We start from the raw sequence: 26,338 nt of genomic DNA on the forward strand, positions 1-26,338 counted from the left end.
TATTTTGTGAATTTAAAATCTATTCTGTTCTTTTTCCGTGAGTATATATATAAAAAAAGCATGTAGATAGAAAATTGATAAATATTCTAATTGAACCATCAGTTCAAATATTGGTATTGAATTTCTATAATATAAATATGTGTATTTCAAATATGGTTTATTCTGAATATGTCTTGTGATAAGGCAGGAGCCATCTTGGACTTTTACTTCATGCAACATGTGCCTGATAAATTTTTCAGTAATTATAAATTTCTTGTGGTTTTTGCATGAATCGAAATTGTTTAAATCTACTAGTAGTTGAAAACATTTTTCAAAATCGGACAAACTTTTACGAACTTTACAAATTCGTTGTTAGATTCAACATTACGTTTATATTTTTTTTACAATAATAATAAAATTTGTTAATGCTATCGGAATTCTTTTTGTGTTGTTTATCAAGTAGAGTTATGTTCCTGCAACCTTTGAAGAATTATTATTATTTGTTGAACTTTAGCATACCATTTTCTTTCAGTAGCTCATATTTTTACGTGCGTTAAGCGGCGTTGTAAACCACATACCTGGCCCGGGAAACTCTTCTCGGAGGGGCTACTTGTTTGAGTAGAGGGAAGGGAACGTAAAACTTTCTTTCCTGATTTTCAAAGATTTAGTTTTTCTGGGAAGGGACGGTAATGGCAACATTACCCACCTTGGCTGTTACAGTTGAATTGCAAATTTATGATCTAATGATATCGAAAATTCGCTTTCCTGACATATCAATAGTTGCGACTTAATATCATTTTATTACAAGATATATTTTCTAGTAACACAATTCTGATCATTACATCACACCGAACTTTCAAGATCATGTCAGTATTTTCCAATCTCACTTTCGTAAATTCTGACGTCACAAAAAATGACATACGTACATTACAAAACAATGCATTTCCCATTTCTACATGTTCAATAAGCAATAAGAAAAGAGGTCAATATATGTTTCTCATGAATCATGGTGACAACATTAGATATATTATACGCTTATAGTACAAAAAAGTAACATGATGCGGCCGACCTTAAACGTTTGGTTTGAAGTTAAGACACAAAGAAGCGTTTGAAATATATTTCAGCATTGGATTTAATTCACAAAAAACAACGATATTTATTAATATGTTACATAATAGGGTTCTTAATGCCAGCTTTCACAATTCTTAGACAATATATTTATCCTTTCAGGGATAAATTATTTAAAGGTTATGCAACATAGTTCGGGATCCACTAATCAAACTTGAACTTTGACACTCAATATTAACTACCCCTGCTGAAAGTTTTCGATTTTTGGTAATTTTATACCCATTCAAGGAACGAAATCAGTCCTGCACAAATAATAATATTGACCTTTGCCCTTCAAATTATCTACCTTTGCCAGGTTTATGAGATGACTGAAATTTAAGAGGAGTATAATACATTCTGGACCTTCATGTAGCCATGATCTTATCAAAGAAAGTAAAAACCGTCGAATTTGTTACCTGGAAAAGGAAAGGATAATATTTAAGAGAGGGCTATACATACACCATGAACTTTATCATATACAAAAGTGCTCATCAAAGAAGATATCAATCTCTAAATGTTATACCCGTGAAAGGGAAGGATCATATTTAAAGTTGGCTTTCGAGGGGTACTTCTATATTAAATCATAAAACAATATAAGGTACAAAAGAGGATAACCACTTTCAATTTTCATACCCGTAAAAGGGAATGAAATAAGCACCACCGCTTTCCTAATTTAAAAATCGTGGTAAGAAGAGGAAATGAGGGCTTACCTGGAAGGGTGGAGCCTAAGACCACTTGACCTCATGACGTCACAGCACATGAATTAGGTGAGGAGCTAATTTTGAATTTTCCGCATGTAAGGTGTCTAGAATCACGTGACCTCTATCAGCCAATCAGAATCGATAAAACTTTGCTGACTCAACTCGATATAATAGGCCTCTACAACTGTTACGATTACTGGTAACCATTTCCCATAATTTGCTGCAGTTCCGGTTGCTGGTGTTGTGAGTCTAGAGATCGCTGCTTCTGGAAACGCTTGAGTCGATGCGATACGTTTCTCCGTTTTGGATATCAAACGCAATTAGAAAACGACGCAAGTAAATCATTCTCCATCATTTTAAATACTATTAGGCAAAAACAGTATAAACAATAAGGGAAGGGAAGCGTATCGTAAAAAAATATATATGTAGCGGCTGTGTGAGTGATGAAAATTCTAACAGCCTAAATACGAAAGTGTTTGGTTGACCTGACTTCCTGCGAGGAAACATATAGAAATAAGGTCAAAAAGGACAAAATATGGATTGCAGGGAGTGATGGTGGTTCATGGGATAGGACACCGAAAAAAGTATAATTCCAGAGAAAAAATAATAAAAAATGGATGGATAAAGGACCACGAAAGCAAGTGTGAGTCAATGCCCTGATTTTCCCCAAAGATAAGTAGTTGGCAGGGGGAATAGCTCAATATTTAGTAGTTTGTGATGAAGTCTGTAAAAAAGAAATGCATTGATATCGGATGCATAATAAACATATTGGAGAGCTGCGGACTGTGGACAGAGGTAAATAACGTGAGAGTAAAAACGTTACATTGAATTTATGAGTCGGGTTTTGGCTGGTAGACGATTGTTTGATAGTGAGTAAGCTAGAAGAAGTTATTTCAAAGCAAAATGATAAGCTGCATCGGCACTAATTCATAGCAAAACATGGAAGAATATGGTCTAGAGTGAGGAGCAAGTTTGTGTATCTGTGATACTATAGTATACGGTGATATTTACCAAAAATGTATAGCAAGATTTTCTTGGGTTGTTCAATACAGGAAGAAGGATTTTCTCAAACTCGTTTTGAGAAGGAAATAAATGTAACATAATTTTTAGGAATTGTATTTTCTAAAAGGATGTGAATATCAGACGGTTCATGCTGGCACAACTGGAACAACCTGAAATATCAAAAAGGTATAGGTTGGCACCAAATTAATTCTGACTTGCGAAGACTAACGTTTCGTTGAATGGAGATGATTATTGACTAAAAGGGAAACAGTGCAAGGTATACACGGAGAAACCCTGCCCACAAATGTTCAAATTTGACCATTCTAGAAACGTAGGTTGACTCAACACATATATTATTATCTTGAAAAAAGTATTCAGTGATAATTATTCTATACCCATATCCGACTGCTGAGACTAGTAAAAATGAAACAACAACGTAGAAATACACGTATAGTCATGAAAGATGTTCCTACAAGACAAAAATTACTACGTGAGGATAAACATCGCAGTATTTTTCTCTTTAAACTAAACGAGATGGATCATTAAAGTAATAGAGGGATGATGGAAGAATTTGTGAAGTGAAAATATTAGAGAAAGCAAAACATACTTAGACGATGTTGACCAATGCAATCTAGCCGCGTTGAAAATCCAACCAGTATACCCAGGCACTATATGGTAACTGCTCTAGTTCTGGCCGACAGAGATCCCAAAAATAATATTTTCAGTTATAATTGTAAAATAAATGTGAGAAACAAATCATTATATACATTATTTTTATGTCTCTTATATATTTCTAATATATCCGTTTGTATATTTCTTATTATTCATTGTTTTAAGTGTTTCATGACCTTAAATTTTAGATATTGATTTGAGTTACTATATGTTGTAAACATTTATAGTATGACTCTTAGAATGACACAATAAGAACTACAATAATGATAGAATTAATAGGAAAGGAATCTAATCGTTGAAAGAACGACTTTTAAAAATATTCAGTTCAATATTACTCTGAAAGTCCTTACAGTATTTTAGGTTCTATTATTATTAAGACATTTATGCCTGTTAAAACCAACTAAGAGTTTTTAAGTAATAATTGTCTGTAAAATGTTTTCAAGCAAATAATGATTTGATGGTTTGTTTAACGAATTTGAAGATAACAATTACTTATACTATCTAGATGAAAGGGCCTCAGAACATTTTGGCACCAATGCAACAATCGTACATAAAATAGTACACCAATTTTTAATTCAGTATGTTTTGAAATGTCCAGTTTGCATTTTTAGTATCGTTGTATTCAAAAAAGTCTCTCTCTTTCTCTCTCTCTCTCTCTCTCTCTCTCTCTATCTATCTATCTATCTCTCTCCCTCCTCATGTGTAAGGAACCATTTATTACTTGAAATTTGTTAAAAACCATATATGCAAATTACAAACATATGAATTTAAAAGAGATTTTTAAAAGAATATATTGTGTTTATTTACCATTCAAATTGACATCTGGAAAGTAAACTTGATTGTATAAATAAATCACATTCAGATACGCTTATCATTAATATAATTAATTTCTTATATTTTGATGTATTATTTAATGAAAAGAATATAAACTAAGTACAACGTTCTGATAAGCTTTCTTTGTTTTAAAACATACAAAAGAATAGGATATCATCTAATACCAAAATCTAGAAAATAAATTTTTAATATGTCGAGTTATTTTTATACTCACACATGATAAGAAAAATATACAAATATGACGTTCTGGAGTCTCTATTCTAAGTTTTATAATCAACCATAATACAATACATGTGAATTTAATAGTAACCGTAAAAATTTGTATACATATATATATATCAAAAGGCACTCTAAAACCTTAATAATTTTGGGACATTTTTAAGACAAAGCATGAATAAAATACCGTTTAAATTATTACTATTTTCAAACATTATTCTACTAGTAAGTTATTTAAAGTTTCTGCTCTACAAGATCATTTATCTTCCATTTTTCATAGTTATTGAACTCATAGTTCTATGAAACATAACGACTATTTATTAAGGTCTAGATATGAAATGTGATGTTATTCATATGACTGATTTGTTTCTTTCTCATCTAATTTTGTATTACATATGCATTGTAGAAAGTGTGTGTTCCTTTTGAATACGATTCTTGATTTTCGTTCTATAGAGGTTCAAAAATATACAGAGTATAAACACACACACACACACACACACACACATATATATATATATATATATATATATATATATATATATATATATATATATATATATATATATATATAGTATGGCACTAAATTCGGTGTAGAAAAGCTGAGGAATGATTCCTGAGAGTAAAACAAAAAAGTTCCAATAAACATTGGGCGAAAACCCGCATCGTTCACGCATTATAGGCTGAGAAAACAAATTTTAGAGTTAAATATTGGACAAACTACTGAGCTAGTCGTGATGTGGCATGATATCGTCAAACGATCCTAACCAGCTCTATCCAAATTTGTAGTTTTCAGATGTGTACAAAGACGGCGCAAGGGATTCTTCAAAGGATTTTAGGGATTCCTGGACATTTTAAGCGCAAATTGAGTGGACGTCTCACTGGCTGGAGATAATACTACGTAGCAGGTCAGTACTCATACACGTAGATTGAAAGATGGTGGATAAGGTAATTGTTATTATGCATGTCTGCATACCTCCTCAAGAAGTACTAGTGAAGAGGTTGTACAAGAATTCACTAGAAACGTCAAGTCGCTTCCACGTAAAAATATTTACAACACAAGCCAATCGGTAACAGAAAATAAAGACATTTCAATTGCTGATCTGCTCATATTAATAATAGAGCCACGCTTTTAATGATCTGTCACTACTGCTACTGTCGTTTAGTTTGTTTGTGTTTTATAATGTACTACCATGAGCAAAATAAAAGATGCGTCTCTTTATTCTGAAGTTTTTTTTTTTTGAAAATATCTCTGTTTTCTTACCCGTTTTTAATATTTGTGTTAGATATTAGCTTAAAATAAATAAATTAGAAGCAAAAAACATTAAATCAACAGAAATCTCGAGAATTACCAACTCTGCTAAAGTGGGAAATTTTCAAGAACGCGAGGGAATTCTGCAGTTCAACACGAAGCAGCGACATCTATGTCATTGAGAGAGACGTCGATTAGATCTACAAACGAAACTTTTAACGAAACATTTCTAATGTGTCTTATTGCATGCATTATCAGCGAAATCCAAATATATGAATCTATGCTAAGTATTAACGTATAGATAGAGCAAATAGTGGAAATTACCTATGGAAAAATACGAATTCTTAGCACAATCGTAATGAAAAATCGTCTTTACCGTTGAACAGGTTCAGTTCACGTAAAAAAACAAGTAGCTCAGTTAGTTAAAACAACTAGTCTGTATGCCGAAGGTATTGGGTTCGAACCGCATGGAAGTGCCGTTGTAATTCTTATTACTGTGGTTATTTTATTTATTTTTTATGTGGGAAAAAATCAAATTGTAACATATGTGTAAAACTCATGACGATACCAAAAAAAATGCCGTTCTCGCACTTGCATTAGTGTCTCTAATTTTTGTTTGCAAACAGTTTCGTAATAATTTCCCCTGTGCTCACTACTCACTACATGCTCACTGGGGCATAACGAATGTTTTCCAGTAAATGTTAATTCTAATTTGGAGAATTTTATAAAGTTTCACAGTTTCTCGCTTGATAGTCTTCTATCTACTTTTTTGGACACTTTGATAACATATTTCTCTATTAAATGTTTAATTTCCCCTATATATATTTAATTACAGAAAAGTTTTACATGTATTTGTCTTAAATTGAAATTGTCTTGAATTTACCACATGAGGTAAGTAGCCCGAAGGAGGAGAATTGAAGTAACTGATATTCTACGTAAACGCAACCTATTGTAGAATTATTATGCTTCTTAACTTCAGCACATAATCTTTACGTTGGTCAGACAGTGAAAAACCCTGTTTTTTCCTCTCCTATGACCACTGATCTTAAAGCTCTACATGTAATGATTCGTGTCACATAATTTCGGCTCTATAAATACATTTATTATTATTATTATTATTATTATTATTATTATTATTATTATTATTATTATTTTATTATTATTATTATTATTATTATTATTATTATTCCTGAATATTCCACCCTTACATAATGTAACTTAAAATATCTTGGTTTAAAGTGCTTTCTTTAGTAATAATTTGAGCAACCATGTAACAAAATTTAAAATGTATGAGGGGGCACGAAGTTTTATTTCCCCCCTCTCTTTTCAGCACCGTTTCAACAGAAAGTATATAATTTCTGACAAGCAGAGTGGACAAAATGAATAAGAAATATATTTAAAGTAACCTTTCCTCCTTCGTGAATGGAATATCACGTAACATTTTTTATTCTACTGAAGACGACCCTAGGCCGTTATGGTTAGGTAACAAAAGTTGCTGTGACCAACTGAGTTTCGATTTCTTACGCGAAAGAAGTCTGTTATATTACGAGGCATGCTTTTCATTAGCAAAACTGTTCGAAGTAATACGAACATGGGTCAAGAACAGAGACGGAACTGAATTACCACTCGATTGACCTTGAGGCCAAATCACCAAAGAGTAGCTATAAACGTAAGTTCAGCATGCATTTCTGTGGAGTTCTGTTCAGTATTCCTATCTACCAATCACGCTTGTTTGTAAGAGTAATATTTTACAAACCTAACCTTTCGATAGAGCACAATAGGAAAATAATAAAAGGGAAGGAATTCATGCTCTTGTGAACGTTGGATATCACCATGTGCAATAAAACTGTCGCGTCTCCTTGAAGTGATATTTTATCGAAAATAACTCTTTCCCTTTATATATCCGAAGTTTTTGAGGGTTTCAAAATGAGGAAACGTTACTGACAAACAAGGACGCATTTAGAGGTGGGTACAGGGTGTCCGGACCCCCTCTGAAATCCCAACTTTTCTGTAAATTTAGCCTGTAAATTTTTGGGATTATCTTTTAAAATTTTATAATTTATCCTAATATTGAAGTCGGGCCCCTTCCGAAATAAATTACTGTATACGTACCTGCTGACAATTTTCAATATATTCGTTAAATAATAAAGTAAAATAATTAAATTAGGAGCAAAAAGCTTCAACACGGCTAACTTTTGTCCACTGCCAATATTGTTAGAAGGGATATTAATAGCAAAAACTGCTAGTCAATGCTGAACCTTGAAACTTCACCCCGAACAGCAAGCCTATTATTGAGAACTATATATGAAACATTTTATCAAAACTTATCTAGCTTTTATCTGGCATGAAATTATTATATACACTAAAATGCACTATCCTAAAATGAATGAAAATGAAATGAAATCTTTGTTTTACGTCCCGCGATTATGCCGGTTAGGCTAAAGGAGACGGTGATTATGAGAAATGAATGAAATGGTGGAATGAAGAAAGTGCGAGGAAACGGGAGAACCCAGAGAAAACCCACGCACACGGTGTTTGTCCACCACAAAGTTCACTTTATCCTAAAATGTGTATCTAAACATTGCTCTACGTATCTACGAAGCAATGAAATTTTTTTATCGAAATATTTGGGCAGGAAACTCTAACAGCCAGCCATTTTATTTAAATCGTAATAAACCCTGTAACCGTGCGTTAACGTGAAGTCAAAGCTTGGTCCATTGGTAATGTGTTGGAAGAATGAAAACTCAATGTTCGTAGGTTCGAATTTATCCACTCACCAGAACATTTTATTCTTATGTGTAACGATGAAATAAGAAAGAACAAATGTATAACCGTTAAGACAAAACTTCAAACAAGTCTGAAGAGAACAATACTAAAATAGTAACACAATGACGTCAACCAAGAATTATTTCATGTAGCGTTTGGACGAAATTACAACTGTCAACAATTGCAGAAGTAAAAACAGGCTGATAGGCGTAATGTAGTCTAGACTTCTGAATGCATTTACTTCCTCAAAACTTCCGTCTCGTCATTGGTATGCCGTTAGTCATGGTAAAGCCTTTCAATTGGAAGTGAAATGACAAACTAAAACAGTTTTAAATCAATAAATGTCTATGTGTAAAAGTAGGTGTCTCTTATCTATAGTTCTGAGTTCCTTTTACTTTGAAGTGACAAATGAGAGAAGAAAGTATGGTGATCGAAAAAAAATCAAATTTGAGATTTCAACGAATTTACACGTATTGTAGCCCCTAATACCGAAAAAGTTATTTTCTGATAAATGTCCATCTGTTCGTCCGTCCGTTCGCTACACTTTTCTGTGCACTCGCCTAGAGGTCAACCGTTCAACTTATCTGCACCAAATTTTAGTTTAAGATTTTCATAGTATTTCCTATAGTTTCTTTTATTTCCCTCCTACTCCCAAAACAAGGGTAGTTTCCTGTACGATGAAAATAGAAAAATATATTTTCTAATAACTGGCTCTAACGATCTTGTTTTCTTTCTTTTTTTATAAATCAATATTTAATTAGCAACCCTATTTTGTGGTATAAGGCATTTATCTGAGAAAAATCTACAAGGGGTAGTTTATGCTTAGAAGTGAGGTTTTTCTCAGTGATTTTCTCAAAATGGACTCAAGTGTTTTTGTTCATATTTCATAAATAAATATTTCATTAATAACTCAACAATATGGCATAAATAACTCGTTTGTCCTAAAAAAATGCGAGGGGTAGTTTATTCTTGGTGGAGTGTGTTGTCTGGGTGATTTTCTCAAAAATGGCTCAAAAGAGTTTATTCGTATTTCAAAAATGCATCTTTCGTTAATAACCAAACAATATGGCAAAACTCGTTTGTCCTGAAAAAAAATATACGAGGGGTAGTTTACTCTTGGGGGTGTTTTTCCTCCACGGTTTTCTCTAAAGTGAATCAAGCAATTTTGTTCGTACTCAGAAATAAATATTTCATAAAAAACCTAATAATATGGAATAACTCGCTTGCCCTGAAAGAATCCTCAAGAGATAGTTTATTCGGGGAGTTATTTTTCCCTCAAAATTTTCTCAAAACTTATTCAAAACTTATCTCAAAAATATTTCATTAATAAGCAAAAGTATATCTTAACTCATTGTTCGAAACAATTCACAAGAGGTAGGTTACTTCTGACGTGTTCTTTTTGAACGACTTTCTCGAAAATGACTCATTTGATTTTTTCATATTTCATAAACAATTATTGCATTAATTGCTCTATTATATGTCTAATGAAAATGTGCTCAAAGTATGAGTTAGTTTTGTAGTGTGGATTTTCTTCAATCGAAGTTTTTTATTCGATAATCTGACATTCGATGTATTTGAATAATACGATATTTTTTTTTCGTATTATCCAAATACACACTTCAGTAACAACTGCGGCCTAACACAGTTAAGAAATTGAATTGAAAACGTTTAGTGCGGTGGCCCTGTAATTGAATATTTTTTGGTAAACACCCTAGCTTTTTGTGGTAAACTCAGGCTTTTCTTTTTCGAGCGACAAAAGAGAGAAGAAAATATGGTGATTGTGAAAATAGTATATCAAATTCAGATTTCAACGGATTTACATACTTAATGGCGTCTACATACCGGAAATGTGATTTTTCGATACCCGTCCTTCCGGTCCGTCCGTTCGGTACACTTTTCTGTGCACTCGCCTAGAGGCCATACCATTCAACGTATCTACACCAAATTTTAAACTTAGGGTTTACATAGTATTCCTACAGGAGATTTTCCCATTTTTTCCTACCGCCTAAAATAAGTGTGGTTTACTAACAGCCGAAAATCGAAAAAAGCTATTTTCTCCAAAATGGTTTTAACAATTTTGTTTATTTTTCATTAATCAATATTTCATTAACAACCCTATATTGCAGTATCAGATATTTCTCTTAGAAAAATTTACGAGGGGTAGTTTATTCTTGGAGGTGACTTTTTCTCGACGATGTTCTCAGGAAGGACACTGGCAAATTTTGTACACACTTCATAAACAAATATTTAACCTTGCAGCATGGTATAAGTCAATTGACCTGTAGTAGCTTATTCTTGGAGTTGAATTTATTTCCAGTGAGTTTCTCAAACACGACCAGTTGGCAACCCTGTATCTCGACAACGAAGCTGAACTCGAAAACTGCAAGAGGGTAATTTGTCTCCTTTTGATGTCACGAATCATCTCCCGAAGTTTGTGGACATCTTTCAGGTTCACCCTTAATGAAGCTTCTTTTCGAAAAGTTAACTATTAACTTTAGACATTGTTTATTTTTTAAAAAAAAATCACAAATGCCATTATTAATTTTAAGGCAGAGAGCTATTTTTGAGAGAATAGATCTTTAAAAATAATTTTAAAACTTAGACTTTTGTTTTCGAGACATTCCAGACAAGATGAGACATTTTAAAAGCTATCTCGTGTCCAAAACATTTGTTACGTCTTCTTTGGGATGTCACAAAGCGCGTCTCGTCTCTTTCTCGAGACATGTCTTATCTCGTGCGCATTCGTTAACACTTGGGAAGGATTATCTTTCTACTCAAAGCATTGTTTTTATAATGGTTGCATCTTTATGATAATTGCCGTCAACATAAATTACAGTTCTTTCAGTTGAATTAATTGTTTATTATTATTATTGAAATTAAAATTAAATGGAATATCTAGTTTAACGTTGCACGATTATGCACCTACGCTAAGGAAGAATGATGATGAATGAAATGATGAAATGAAGAAAGTGGGAGGAAAATGGAAAATTCCAAGAAAACCCATACCCATGCACACGGTATTTGTCTACCTCAAATTTCACTTGGCGCAAAGTGGAGTCGAGCCACGGACCCCATGAATGCTCTATTATTATTATTATTATTATTATTATTATTATTATTATTATTATTATTATTATTATTATTATTATAATTGAAGTGAGCTTAACGAGTTTCAACCGTCCGACTCAACCAATGTTTGGGTGCCTGTTCGTTCGTCTACTCCATGACAACTTTTCATAAAAGACATTTCCTTTTAATGAAACTAGTAAGTGCCTTTTAGCTTTGAGAAGTAACTATGCTTGGAATTTGAAATCTGCAAAATATAAGAGGTAAAATTAACCAAATGGTGCAAGTTTACACTAATGTATACAAAACAATTTTGCAATATCAATTACGTGAATCTTGTCCCATAAAGAAGCCGAAACCCCTACATCAAAGAGCCCTCCGAGATTTGATAATTGTCCACAAGGACTGAAATTGTCATTTGAAGCCAAGACTTTAATATGAAGCCAATAATTTCTTTAAAATAGACGGAAAATTCGAAAGTTATAAGCATTTTCATATTTTTGCCTTTTCCCATAATGGAGCCGTAGCACACTATACTGATGAGCCCCCCCCCCCCGACTCCAGGATTTGATCATTCTCCATCGGACTGAAATTGCCATTTGGAACCAACACTTTAATACGAAGCCCAACAATTCTTTAAAATAGACGAAACATTCGAACGTTAGAAACATTTTAATTTTTTTGCCTTTTCTCATAAGGGGCCCGTATTAGCCTACACAGAAGAGCCCCACGAGATTTGATCCTTGACCACTGAGACTGAAATTTTTATTTGAAACCAAAACTTTAATATGAAGCCAAAAATTAAACTTTTACATCAATTTAAACTGACTGGGTTCCAGTTCATCCCACTATTATGTTTAGTTTAGTTAAGTGGTAATTTGTGACATCTTCACATCATCAAAAGATTCTTTCACTACCCCCCCCCTCCCAGAAGTTTGTGCTGGATCTGCCACTGGATTAAATAGACATTTTTCCTATTCTTTTTATCACCTTGTTGGGGCTCCCTCGTACAAATAAAGAAGCGGTAATATTACAATCAAGGGGCGCTATATATTAGGTATTTCTTTAGTTACCTACCCCTAACCGCACAGGGCCATCTTTGGTAGAATAAAAAAATGCTACGTGATATTCCAATCATGAAAGGGGAGAGGATGCTGTAAATATATTTCTTATTCATTTTGTCTACCCTGCTTATGAGAAATTACTTTCTGTTGGAAGGGTACTGAAATGAGAGGGGCAAAATAAAACGCCGTACCCCCTCCTACATGGTTGTTCAAATAATTACTAAAGAAAGCACTTTAGACTAAGATATCTAAGATTTAAACTAAGAAACTAAGATATCCTTACATTATGTAAGGATAGCATATTCAGGATTATTATTATTATTATTATTATTATTATTATTATTATTATTATTATTATTATTATATGAATGTTTTTGGAGCACCGAAATTTTGTGAGACGAACAATGGAATGTAGAGGTTTAAGATGGGTGGTCATAGGGAGGAAAAACCAGAATTTTTTTTTTTTGTCTGACTCTCTAACGTGAAGATTATGTGCTGATGGCAAGAAGTATCATCATTCTACAATAGGTAGCTTTTACGTAGAATATCAATTACTTGAGTTTTTCTCCTTCGAGCTACTTATCTCATGTGGTAAATTCAAAACAATTTCAATTTAATACAAATACATTGTAAAACTTTTCCGTAATTAAACATCTAGGGAAAATTAAACATTTAATAGGGAAATCTGTTATCAAAATATCCAAACAAGTAGATAGAAGACTATCTAGTGAGAAATATTGTGAAACTTTATAAAATTCTCCAAATTAGGATTAACATTTACTGGGAAACAACGCGCCAGCGAGCATTACGTATAGTGAGCAGTGAGCACAGGGGAAATAATTACTAAACTTTTTGCAAATAAAATTAGGGATGCTAATGCAAGTGCGACAACGACATTTTTTCTTTTTTTGGTATCGTCATGAATTTTACACATATGTTACAATTTGATTCTTTCCCACATAAAAAAATAAATGAAATAACCATAATAATAAAAATGACAATGTCACTTCCATCTGGATTCGAACCCGCTACCTGCGGCATACAGACTAGTTGCTTTAATTAACTGAGCTATTTGTTTCCTTACGTGAACTGAACCTGTTCTACGGTAAAGACGATTTTTCATTACGGTCCTGCTACCAATTCGTCCTTTTCCATAGACAATTTCCAATTTTTGCTCTATCTTTACGTTAATACTTGGCGTATATTCATATATTTGGAGTTTGCAGATAATGCACGAAATAAGACATATTAGAAATATTTCGTTAAAAGTTTCGTTTGTAGATTTTATCCACATTTCTCTCAATGACATAGATGTCGCTGCTTCGTGTTGAACTGCAGAATTCCCTCGCGTTCTTGAAAATTTCCCACTTTAGCAGAGTTGGTAATTCTCGAGATTTCTGTCGATTTAAAGTTTTTTGCTTCTAATTTATTTATTTTAAGCTAATATCTAACACAAATATTAAAAACGGGTTTGTTATTAACCTGTCCTGCTGGGGAAACCTTCCGAAATTTCGAACATATAAAGGAAACAGAGATATTTTCAAAAAATTTCAAAATAAAGAGACGCGTCATTTATTTTGCTCATGGTAGTACATATTAGTCTCTCATTCTTTCCAGTATCCTTTTGACCTCATTCGTGACTAAGCGTTCATCGTAAGCGCCTTTTACGTGGAATATCCCTTTTTGATTCCCGGCGGGACATCATGTGGGTCGGATTCCACGTTAACCAGTAGGTTTCATCCCATATAGCGTCGCTGCTGAATGGAACGTTAAGCTCAAAATGAACTCATCTCTCCATTATCAATGCAAGAAACAACGGAACTTCGGCAATTTGATGTCTGTTTGGTTCTTTTGCGATCCTCTTTCATTTCTTTGCTGCGTTTGAGTGCGCTGGTGTCGCTGCACATAAGTAAGTGACCTTGTTTGTTCTCCACTTGGATAAGAACGCGGATAGACGCCACTTGAATAAGAATATTTCCGAACAAATGCATCGGCAGAGAAGGACCAGTATCTTAGCCACCTCGCACAAAGGACCTTAACCTCTGAGATTTCTTTTTCTGGGGCCATATGAAACAACTAGACTATGCTACGGCTGTACAATCAGAGGAGAATTTGGTTGCTCGAATTGTTGCTGCTGCCTGGAGTATCAGGAAAACGCCAGGAGTGTTTCAACTCCTCCGCCGCTATAACCTTAGCATTGAAGTGGCGGGTAAAAACTTTGAACATCTTTTGTAGTGACACTTCCGATATCCATCCTGTTTCCATTTCAATAAATACTCCCTTCTGTATCTTGCTCCCAAACCTCTCTTCGGTATGTAGTCCCGTTATATGATTTCGGACGAGAAATGTCAGTCCCTGTTACATTAATATCGCGAGTGCAACGAATGGGTTGTTTCACCTCCGCCAGTTTCGAACACTGAAAAAAACGTATTGTAGTTGCTTTTGTGTAATTTACTGATGGAAATAAATGTGTTGAAGCAGTTATGTGTATTATTATTATTATTATTATTATTATTATTATTATTATTATTATTATTATTAATAATAATAATAATAATAATAATAATAATAATAATAATAGTTCTTTATTTCTCTCTTAATAGGAGTCTTTGTTCAATTCCTGTAGTAGTAAAATTATACGCGTTCTTAAAAGCTTGGTCATATTATAAACATGACCATATTAGCAATCGAAATATTTTATAGTTCCTAATAACGATCGGCTTGAGCTGTAAATATTTTTGCATTGTAGCGGTTTGACTATTTCCAGTAAATTCTTGTACAACGCCTTTACTACTAACTTTTGAGGAGGTATGGAAGCATGAACAATGATTATTACGTCATCGGTCATCTTTTAATCTACGTGTATCTGTACTCACCTGCCGCGTAGTATTTTTTCCTGGTAGTGACATGTCCGTTACATGCTCTTGTCCACCAAATTTAAGTCATACAATGTCCGAGAATCCCCAACGTACTTTTTGTGAATCCCTTATGCCGTCTTTACACAAATCTCAAAACTGAAAATTTGGATAGAGCAGGTTAGGATACTTTGACGATATCATGCCGCATCACGTCTACGCTCAGATGTTTGTGCAATATTTAACTCTAAAGTTTGTTTTCCCACGCTTTCGGCAGCCTATTACACGTAAGCGACGCAGTTTTCCCCTTATGTTTATTGGAACTTTTTTTACTCACAGGAATCACGAATTACCCATTTGTCTTTGTACAACGAATTTAGCGCCATATTATATATATACATATATATATATATATATATATATATATATATATATATATATATATATATATATATATATATATTAGCAAAACTGAAATGAAATATTTGTGTCTTATGTCCCACGCATATGCTGGTTAGGCTAAAGAATACGGTGATGATGAAAAATGAATGAAATGGTGGAACGAAGAAAATGGGATGAAACAGGAGAACCCCGAGAAAACCCACGAGCGCGGTTTTTGTCCACCGCAATGTCCCACGGCGCGAGCTGGGATTGATTAAGGTGCCCGAATAGGAACGCTCTACCACTGAGCTACTGTGCCCTCCATATATTAGCAAAGCACTCTTAGGTTTCATAAGGTATGTCTTTATCAGAATAAGTCTAAAAGCAAGGAAAAGAGATATGATAGAATTTTGATAGAAATTTGAACAAGTAACCTTTCTTTTTACCCAATGTATTTTAACAGTGGAAAACATATATAAATAAGACAAAAAATGTCAATTTTATCTTTATATTTAACAATGCACTGCGTAGTATTTTACGTAAAAAACAACCTGGCATAACCGTTCCTCATCCACAAAGCATACATTTATATGTAATATAGGGTGGCTTAAAAGTAGGTGTACATTTATGTACTGATCAGCTCACTGTATTACACATTTTCTGGCTCTTTAAAGCTGTTAAAAATGGAAAATATACACTTTTGGGAATTTCCTATATAGTTCCTGGAGGCTACAAACTTTGACAAATATAATCGTAGTAGCCCTACTGGAAATGCCTAATCATTTTTGGCTGCACAAAATGTTCCATAAATACCTTGGGAGACTTTAAATTGAAATAACTAACTAACTAACTAACTCTATTGCCTATGGAACCCGGAGGTTCAATGCCGCGTTCACAAAAGCTCTCCATTGACTTCTATCCTTAGCCAACTGCATCCAGTTTCTACTTTGTATTCCAATCTCTGCGAGATCAATCTTATTATTGTCCTCCCATCTGCGCCTAGGTCTTCCTAATGCTCGTTTTCCGATTGGTCTTCCAGTCAAGACTTTGAAAGCGCTTCCACCTTCTTCCATTCTAACTACATGACCCGCCCACCTAAGCGTCCTAGACTTGACGACCCTAACAATGTTGGGTGAACCATATAAATTATGTAGTTCCTCGTTATGAAGTTTCCGCCATTCCCCATTCCCGCTCCTCTTGGGTCCGAATATTCGTCTCAGGATCTTGTTCTCAAATACTTTCAGTCCATGCTCTTCACTCAGAGTAAGTGACCATGTTTCGCAGCCATACAGAACAACAGGCATGATTATCCTTTTATATATTTTAAGCTTCAAATTCCTCGACAGAATTCGCGACGACAAGAGATTTTGAAACGAATAGTAACAAGAATTTCCTGCTTTTAGTCGACATTTAATTTCTTCGTGAACACGATTTTCGTCTGTTAATATTGATCCCAGATATTTGAAACTATCCCCTTTATCAAAAGTATTATTTAATATTTTAACGCGCCCATAACTTGCTGTATTCCGGTCCCGACGCACTTCCATGTATTTAGTTTTCTCTGCATTTACGTCTAAACCCATGTCCCTGCAAGCGTTTAACAAGATCTCTGCATTCCTTTATATTGTTCTCCTATCATTCTCTATTAAATTCACATCATCAGCATATGCCATAACCTGGTGAATACCGTTCAACTCTAGGCCATGGTTCCTATCTTTGATTTTCCTTATAGCGTATTCTAGAACGAAGTTAAATAATAATGGCGAAAACGCATCTCCTTGCTTCAGGCCATTTTCGACGTAAAAGCTCGTGGACGAAAATTTTCCTACCCGGACTTTACTTTGGAATTCATTTAAACATATCTTAATTAATCTAATTAGCTATCTCGGTATTCCAAGTTCTGTAAGAACGTTGTATAATGTTTCTCTCCTAACCGAGTCGTACGCCTTTCTAAAATCAATAAATAGTTGATGTACCGGGGTATTGTATTCCCACTTTTTTTCGAGTATTTGGCGAATGGTAAATATTTGGTCGATAGTTGATCGATTTCGTCTGAATCCGCACTGGTAATCTCCAATAATTTCATCTACTTATGAGGTCAATCTTGCTAATAAAATATTTGAAAGGATTTTATAGGATGTTGACAGAAGAGAAATGCCTCGATAATTATTACAATCGGGTTTTGTCGCCTTTGTTGTGAATTGGGATAATGATAGATTCTTTCCACTCTTGTGGCAATTCTTCCTTGTTCCAGATAAGAAGAATGAGTTTGTGTATCTTGTTCCACAATTTTTTGCCTCCAGCTAAAATTAGCTCAGCCGGAATTTCATCTACACCCGGAGATTTGTGTTTCTTTAATTTCTTTATAGCGGTTTCTACTTCTATTCGGTTGGGATCTGGAATATACGGTTCTGCGGTGTGTATCTCTTTTTCTTCACGAACACTAGTTTTTGGTTGCGTGTTAAGCAAATCGTCAAAAAAATCTTTTCGTCTATTTAAGATGCTACCCGTGTCAGTGAGAACTGTACCGTCGGATTTCTTTAATATATAACCACGAGGTTGATAGCCTTTCTTAAATTCGTTGATCCCTTATACATGTCCCGGATGTTTTTATTTTTACTATTATCTTCAAGTTCCTTAATTTTAGCTTTCAGAAAATCGCGTTTCTTTGTTCTAAAAGTATTGGAAGTTTCCGGCCTGATATCTGCCAAATTTTGTGTAGTTATTTCATTCGGGTTTTGTAGCCAGCGTAATTTTGCCTGTTTTCTTTTCTCTGCTAGTTTTATGCATTCCTGGTCGAACCATGGTTTGTTCCTACGTATTACCGCGTGTCCCAATTTTTCTTTTGCTGAAATTTTAATATTATCTCTAATTTAATCCAGGTATCCTCAACAGTAGTGCATTCCGAATCTTCTAAAGCCAAAAATCTATTCGAAACTTCAATCTGGTATTTCTCTCTTACCTGGGTCTCTTCTAATTTCTTTAAATTGAATCTCTCCGTTTTCGGTCAATGAATATTACCTTTATTCAACGATAACCTCTCTCGTATCATCGCGGCTACCAGGTAGTGGTCAGTGTCACAATCAGCCCGTCTAAACGATCGGACATCAATTATGCTAGATTGCCTTCTTCTATCTACTAAAACGTGATCAATTTGATTGTGTGTTTTCCCGTCTGGTGATGTCCAAGTGTATTTATGAACGTCGCGATCTGGGAATTTTGTACTCTTCACGATTAGGTTTTTGGATGTTGCAAAGTTCACGAGTCTAACTCCGTTGTCATTACTTTCCTTATGCAGACTTTCGTTCCCTATAATCGGTTTGAAAATATCCTCCAGTCCTACCTTCGCATTGAAATCCCCTAATAGAATTTTCATATGGTATCGCGGGAGCTAGTCAAATATCCGTTCCACTTCTTCGTAAAAACTGTCTTTTATATCGTCATCCTTATCTTCAGTTGGGGCATGCACATTTAAAACAATAATATCACACCACCGTCCCTTAAGAGTAATAAAAGAAAGTCTGTCATTAACAAATTCAACCCGTTTAATTGCTGGTAATATACGTTTATGAACGAAAAACCCTGTTCCTAACTAGTGATATTTTTCCCTTCCCCATAAAAGAACGTAAAATTTCCGGAAATAGCAGATCCATTTCCTTCCCACATAACTTCCTGATCTCCTACTACGTCCATCCTGTATTTCTCTAACGCTCTCGCCACGGATTTTAACGCGCCTGCCCTATAAAGACTCCTAATATTCCATGTTCCAAATTTCATGTCCATTTTCTTTTGCTGAGGTCGTGCCAAGTTATCAGTCCTTGTCCGAGGCTTTTGGGAATATTTCTGAACAAGTGCTTTTTTTTTTACTGGATGAGGTTGTTAGCCCTACCCAAACACCCAAGCTGGAGGACCACTCCTAGTCGGCTGTCCGCGACTGCTTATTCAGTATATTCGCAGCTAACCTCTATATCTAGAGGCCTTCTCCTCGATCCGAAACCTGAGGACGCGCCATGCCGTGGTGACAGGAACCCACGTTAAAATTGATGGAATTATTTTCAACGCCCTATAAAGCACAACTAATTTTTTAAACTGTTATTTTAATTATTTATTTATTGTAATTTTCATAGTCAACCCTATCCAGACCCTACAATACCAAATTTTAATTATTTTTTTTCAAATTTCAATTTGTGAACCCTCTGGCGTAGTCGCTAACGCGCCGTATCCAAGAGCGGTGCCGTTTTTGATTCCCAGTAGGGCCACTAGATCAAATAGGTGTACAGCCTTTTTAGGCCAGCTATCCCGAGAGAGGATTTTCCTGGGTTTTCCTCACTCACATCAGGCAAATGCCGGGGTTTGTACCTCACATATAGAACCCACGCCGCTTCCTTCTCCTCCTCATTCCTTTCTTATTTTTCCCTCCCGGGATTCAGTGCTCCTCGAGAGACGCCACTCATCAAACGTGACGGGCTTAAGGCTGTCGATGCCACTGACGCCAATACAATTGAATAAATATATAATATATAAAACTATATGAACTGACAGAAAATAAAACATACTTCAGGTTAACGTGGAAACTTCAAATTTGGTATGTTTGTTCATTTCCGGAAACGACCTACAGTAAAAAGTGCCAAAAGTGGACATTTTTAGTTTTTAGAAGGTCTAATGGGAAGGAGAAAATTGTCTCCATGTTATTCTTATGGATTTTTTTGGTCATAAAATGTCATGATTTAGGTACCTAGAATTGAAGTTAAAAGTTCAAAGTTGGTATCCTTGTACGTTTCCGATAGCATCATAGGTGTAAATCACCAAAAATAAAAAATCCAAATTTAATAATGTTTTAGGGGCAACTGAAAAATGCCACTAACCAACAAGAAAATTAATTAAAGTGAATATTTTGTGTTTTTAGGATCTAATGGAAAAGCAAAAATATTCCCCACGCTATTCTTAAGGGAGATATTTTGGCCACCAAATTATTGGACATTTCGAATAGGGCCCCAATGGTCAGCTACAGTATGAGTGTAGCATTTCGGGTATAGTGCAGAGGAAAATTCCGAGAAGTGAATAGTTTCAGTTTTTAGGAGGTCTAATCGGGAGGAGAAAATTTTTCCCATATTATTCTTATGGCAGATTTTCTCAGCCTAAAATCTTATGTGTTAGGTACCTAGAATTGGAATTAAAACTTAAAAGTTGGTACCCTTGTACGATTCCGATAGTATCATCCAAGTAAATAACAAAATATTAAAAAAAATCCAACTTTGTTGAGGTTTTGTGGGCAACTGAAAAATGGTTTGCATAATATTTAAATGGGACATAATTTTCCACCAAAATTATTGGGCACTTCGTGTAGGGCCTCAATGTTCAGTTTTGGCACGATTGTAGCAGTCTGGGACTAACCCACAGGAACACTCAGAAAAGTGAATATTAGAGAGTTTTTAGAATCTAATGGGGAGAAGAAAAAACCCATGTTATTTAAATGGACGATTCCTTGAGGCATAAGGAATTTAAAATTTTGCATGGTTGTAGCATCATAAGTTGCAAGGTCGAGACCGAGCTGAAATGGATTCCCCCTCCCTGTGCTCCTTTGTTTCCAGGTCCATTCGGCTGAACTTGGGCTTCACTGAAACTAATCGTTTGATTTCCCCAAATACTATTAATTAGACACTAATATATATATATATATATATATATATATATATATATATATATATATATATATATATATATATATATATATATATATATATATGTGTGTGTGTGTGTGTGTGTGTGTGTTTGCATGCGCTTGTCAAAGGAGACCTTAGGATAAACTAATAGTAAATTGAGAAGATTTCTCTTGAAACCCGATTTCCGTACCACAAAATGCAAGGATTTTTAAATAATAAATAAGACGTCGGTGAACACGGCTTGTCTAGGAACTGTTTAGTGACACATTTTAGTTTGAGATATAGTACATGAAAGGCAATTGGTGTTTATTCCGAGAAGAAATTTAAAAAAATCTAAATAACAAAGTACTTGGTCGAAAACCTTGGGGGGCGCCCCCCCTGGGCCCTCTCCTTCGTGTACAAGATTGGGAAGATGTATGCTTATGTTTCTGTTTTCGATTATATATTTATGACTATCTGTCATTTATTTATATCAACAAATCTTACTATTCTTCTGTCTATATTGTATCATGCCATTAAAGTAGTAATTATTTGTCAATTGTATGTTACATAAAGGAAACGATTATAACACAAAAAATGAACTGATGGAATCAATTGATAATGTAAAAATGGTAATGCAACAATTCCTCTTAGTTCACCAAATAAAATACATACAAAAGATCAGTTTGAATTTACTGTTTACTCTTACTACACTAAGAATAACACCATATATTTGACTAGTGATACGTAACTTGTATGTTGGAAAGAAAAAAATACAGTATACTGTATCCTTTTTTCTCCTCTACGATCAGTGCCGACTTTGAAAACATTCATCGTCCATATTTATGCTCAACCAGTATACGTAACAACAACTGTACAATGTTCTCCGAAAGGTAATGTAATAGTTAATACGCATTACGAACAATAATACAATTGAACGATAAACGTGTTGAAAAAAATAAATATGATATTATTACGCAAGTTAAATCATGTCATCTTTAACGAACGCTGCACTTCAGTCCTAAAATATGAATCACTCTGTACAGCGTGTTGGATATTTACAGTTCATAATATTATCGAACACTCCTTTATACTATTAGGTTCATATAACTCAAGTTCCAGAGCGCTTGGAATATATTGGAAAAAATAAAGTAAAGTCGCAGAAATTGTATATGACATTAGTGTCATGGAAGTGGTGGAATATGTACAGGGTGAACCATTTTTCTTGAAACGCACTTGTAACTAGTAAATCAATGAATATAGAATGCTGAAATCGGCAGAGGGATGAACCAATGAATATCGGTAGAGGGACAATTTATCATGTACAGCTCTATACCAACAAATTAACAGTGTCGCCAACCCAACACAAAGTTATATATATATAAACGATACAACGTCAGGTTATTACAACTTTTAAATTTACATTTAAAGCAAAACAAACACACTTGTTGTGCAGTGTTACAAACCAAGGAAGCATCAAATCACAAACATTCACAAATATAAAAATTTAATAGGCATTTACAAGAATAATAACTAATGTGAGACGGACGGGGCAATACACATCCTACTTACGTTAGTGTAGTATTCTACTATCATGGTATGACGTATTCCGAATAAATACGAGCAAAGCTGCAACGATTTGAAAATTTGACTTTAAAAAAAAATACTCTATTTCAAAAAAGTGCTCAGATAAGTATCACATCTCATTACATAGACTAGTTTCAAAAGACTAAGAGGGGGTAAATTGAAGAGGAGGTATTTTGTGATATTAAAGGGAAAAGGTTAAGACGTTGATGAAACTTGATATACCGGTATAACATCCTTCCTAGTAACTTTATTAAATATATCTTTGCCTGGAAGAAAACGTAGATTATTTAGAATTTTTAGGTGCTCATCTTGCGGGGGGAAGAGGGGAAGGAAAAGGTTCAAAAGGGAAAAAGAGGTAAAAAGTAATGCAAAATTATAATATCTTACGAGGTGAGGTGATATATAGCATGTTGTCTCTTTCAGCAGCGACTCTATGTAAGACGTGAATCTACAACTTAGCGTGTATCCGAACAACACGAATCTCATCGGGGATTGAACTCGGAAGAATACATATCGAGCCCCTTATGTTAGGAATATGAAACTCAATACAGTATATAAGTTTCTTCTAGGTAAATTCATCAAGAACATCATAGAAAAGACTGGTTAAGACTGTAGTAAGTCTATATTTATTTATTTTTTTCTTGCGGATCGTAGGGGCGGGGTTCAATGGGGAGAGGTTTAAACTTTGTCAAAAATAAAATATCTCAGAAAGGAGAAATTAAGTTCAAGTATACCTTGAGGCACTTCCGATAACTATATTTCCCTGTGCATTTCAGCTAGGATTTCATAAATGAACGTCAATGCTTACATGTATAGGTCTAAATATTACCATTCGATATTCTTGCTATCTTCCGTTTTCTGGTTCAATTCTGTGTAGATGCCTGCCGAACAAAGTTTAATTTCATTTGGTACGTCTGACGAGACTACACTTCCTTACCCAATAATGACCTAACCACAATTTGTACATTGAAAATGCACTAAAATAGTTTACGAAAAGATATTTTCTATTACTCAACACCTCCCGTTTAAATATGACTCATACCTAGGAAGTGGCGTATCGAAGGGGTTTTGGTGGGAGTTGTAAATCCTCCCATTGAGTTTTTCATACACTACAGAAGGTCAATTCACCTAATGTGGTCAATTTTACAAAGCCAATAACGAGCACAGCGTAGGAGAAGGAACCAGAAGTCAGTAGCACGTGAATCCAAAAGTGAGTCACGTACACCGCTGTGTGGAAGTTGTTGTGGTGAACAGCCAGCATGTCTTCGCAATAAGGTGTCGCTTGTTAAAGTGACACCTTATTGCGACGGTCACATATGTGCACTTTCCGATGCAAAATGCAAAGAGTCAATGATTGAAGAAATGTGTGCGGCTAGCGGTAACAATAAAAGCATGCGTATAGTAGGAAGGGTAATCCAGCGCTGTAAAAGCACCGTCTCTAAACATCAAGATCAAGTTGTGAGAGTGGAAAGAAAACGGGCATCTCCAGTCAGGAAAAACGCGTTGTGAGAAACATCAGGGCAGCAGTTGTGAAGGAGAATGGACCCACCCAAAGCAACCTTGTCATCTTATGCAGTGTGTGTATGTGAGCACAGTATGTTGTATCATCGAGGACGATTTGCGACTAAAAAAAACGACATAAGGCGATGGGTGATAAGTTATCACCAAGGCATATTCAAGAGAGATAATGAAAGTTGTATGAACAGTACTTTTCAGATGACAATTGGTAGTGAGATGTTACTCTGGATGAAGCCTGGATCTACCTCGATGACACCAATAAGCCCAGGGCAACTTTTATTCACTACATGATGTGAACGGACGCGGCGACGTATATTTTTATAAAAATAACAAGACTTTAGAATAAAGTTGAAGTGAAGTGTAATGAAAAAGTTAAATCAATAAATGAAAACAATAAAATTTATAACAATAAAATAATTTTAATTACAATAATAGTATAACACTACAGGCGAACTCTAAAATGAATGCAATCAGAGAATGTTTGTTAATTCAATTTTACAAGTAAACACGATAATACATCCACAAAAACCCGCAATTCTCCCAGAACATCTAATAATGTTAGTTAGTTTCAACACTTCTACTCATCTAATTCCGATACTCATCATTCGTTTTTCACATTCATTATTATTGCACTTTCAACAGTGGCATACTTAACAAAACATAGCAATTAAAACAGTAGCTAAAGGATTTACATTAATACGAAGTTAATAATTTTCTGGATAAAGTTTCTAGAAATCAAATTAATTTTTATTGGTACATTACGTATTTTGTAAAATATACAAATCCTACATGTGTACGATAACATGATAATACTTTAGAAATATTTTTTTAAATAAAGGCTTTTATATATATAACTTTTTTACACATGGTTTACTTATTCTATTAATTATAATAATATCAGTTATGTGATATATGTTTGTTGTGAATGTTTCTAAAAATACTTTATTTCTAAGCACAATTGAAAGACAAGGGAAAGACAAGGGAAAGAAAATCGCAACAGTTACAAGTGAACTTATTACTGACGCTTACTTTGATAAAATTACTACCATATTTAATATGATCGGAACTTCTATCAGTTTGGGAATTTATAATAACAAAATTAGACACATTATTGTCTTGAATTAATAGTGCATTGCACAAAAGGGAACGAATATACAGTTTTGGGTTCTTCTAACACTCTAATAATTCTAACTTGTTCTCATAGCGAAATTTGTATTCAAGAATTGACAGTGTTATTTACATATTGATTATTGTTATCTGCTGGACCTTCTCTAGTTTTACTCTACATATTGTAAACAGCAGCAATAACCTTTACTGAAGGCTGTTCTCAACCCTGAATTTACTCAATTTTTAAAAGAAGTGTATCAATTATATAGTATTGTTCGTATTTCCAACTATCGATCTGCATCGAAACAACTTTACGGAAAACCTTTTAAGTTGAGAGATGTTTAAAGTTCCAGCAAATACGATTGAAGTTACTAAAGGTAATTACATACTCCTTATCTTCTGTTTTATGTCAATCAGAAAAGTGGATTATTTATAGTTTTTGTGTATCGAGTTCATTGTATGTTTCTTCAGACTCATTGCAAATACTACTAACAACTAATATCTTCTTTGTGAAGATAAATAAACGCATCAGTAACTTCCATATGAAACTCTTATTTCTATAATGCTCATTCCGACTATTAAATGGACGTCT

The 26,338-nt window shown here is 34.3% G+C and overlaps 1 pseudogene; it reads left to right on the forward strand.

Annotated features, from left to right (window-relative positions):
• Positions 1-5,444: 5,444 nt before the first annotated feature.
• LOC145668442 (uncharacterized) overlaps positions 5,445-26,338 on the forward strand; it is a 40,930-nt pseudogene continuing 20,036 nt past the window's right edge.

Source organism: Thermobia domestica, chromosome 1, assembly GCF_964235325.1.
Source record: "Thermobia domestica chromosome 1, izTheDome1.hap1.1, whole genome shotgun sequence".
NCBI lineage: Eukaryota > Metazoa > Arthropoda > Insecta > Zygentoma > Lepismatidae > Thermobia > Thermobia domestica.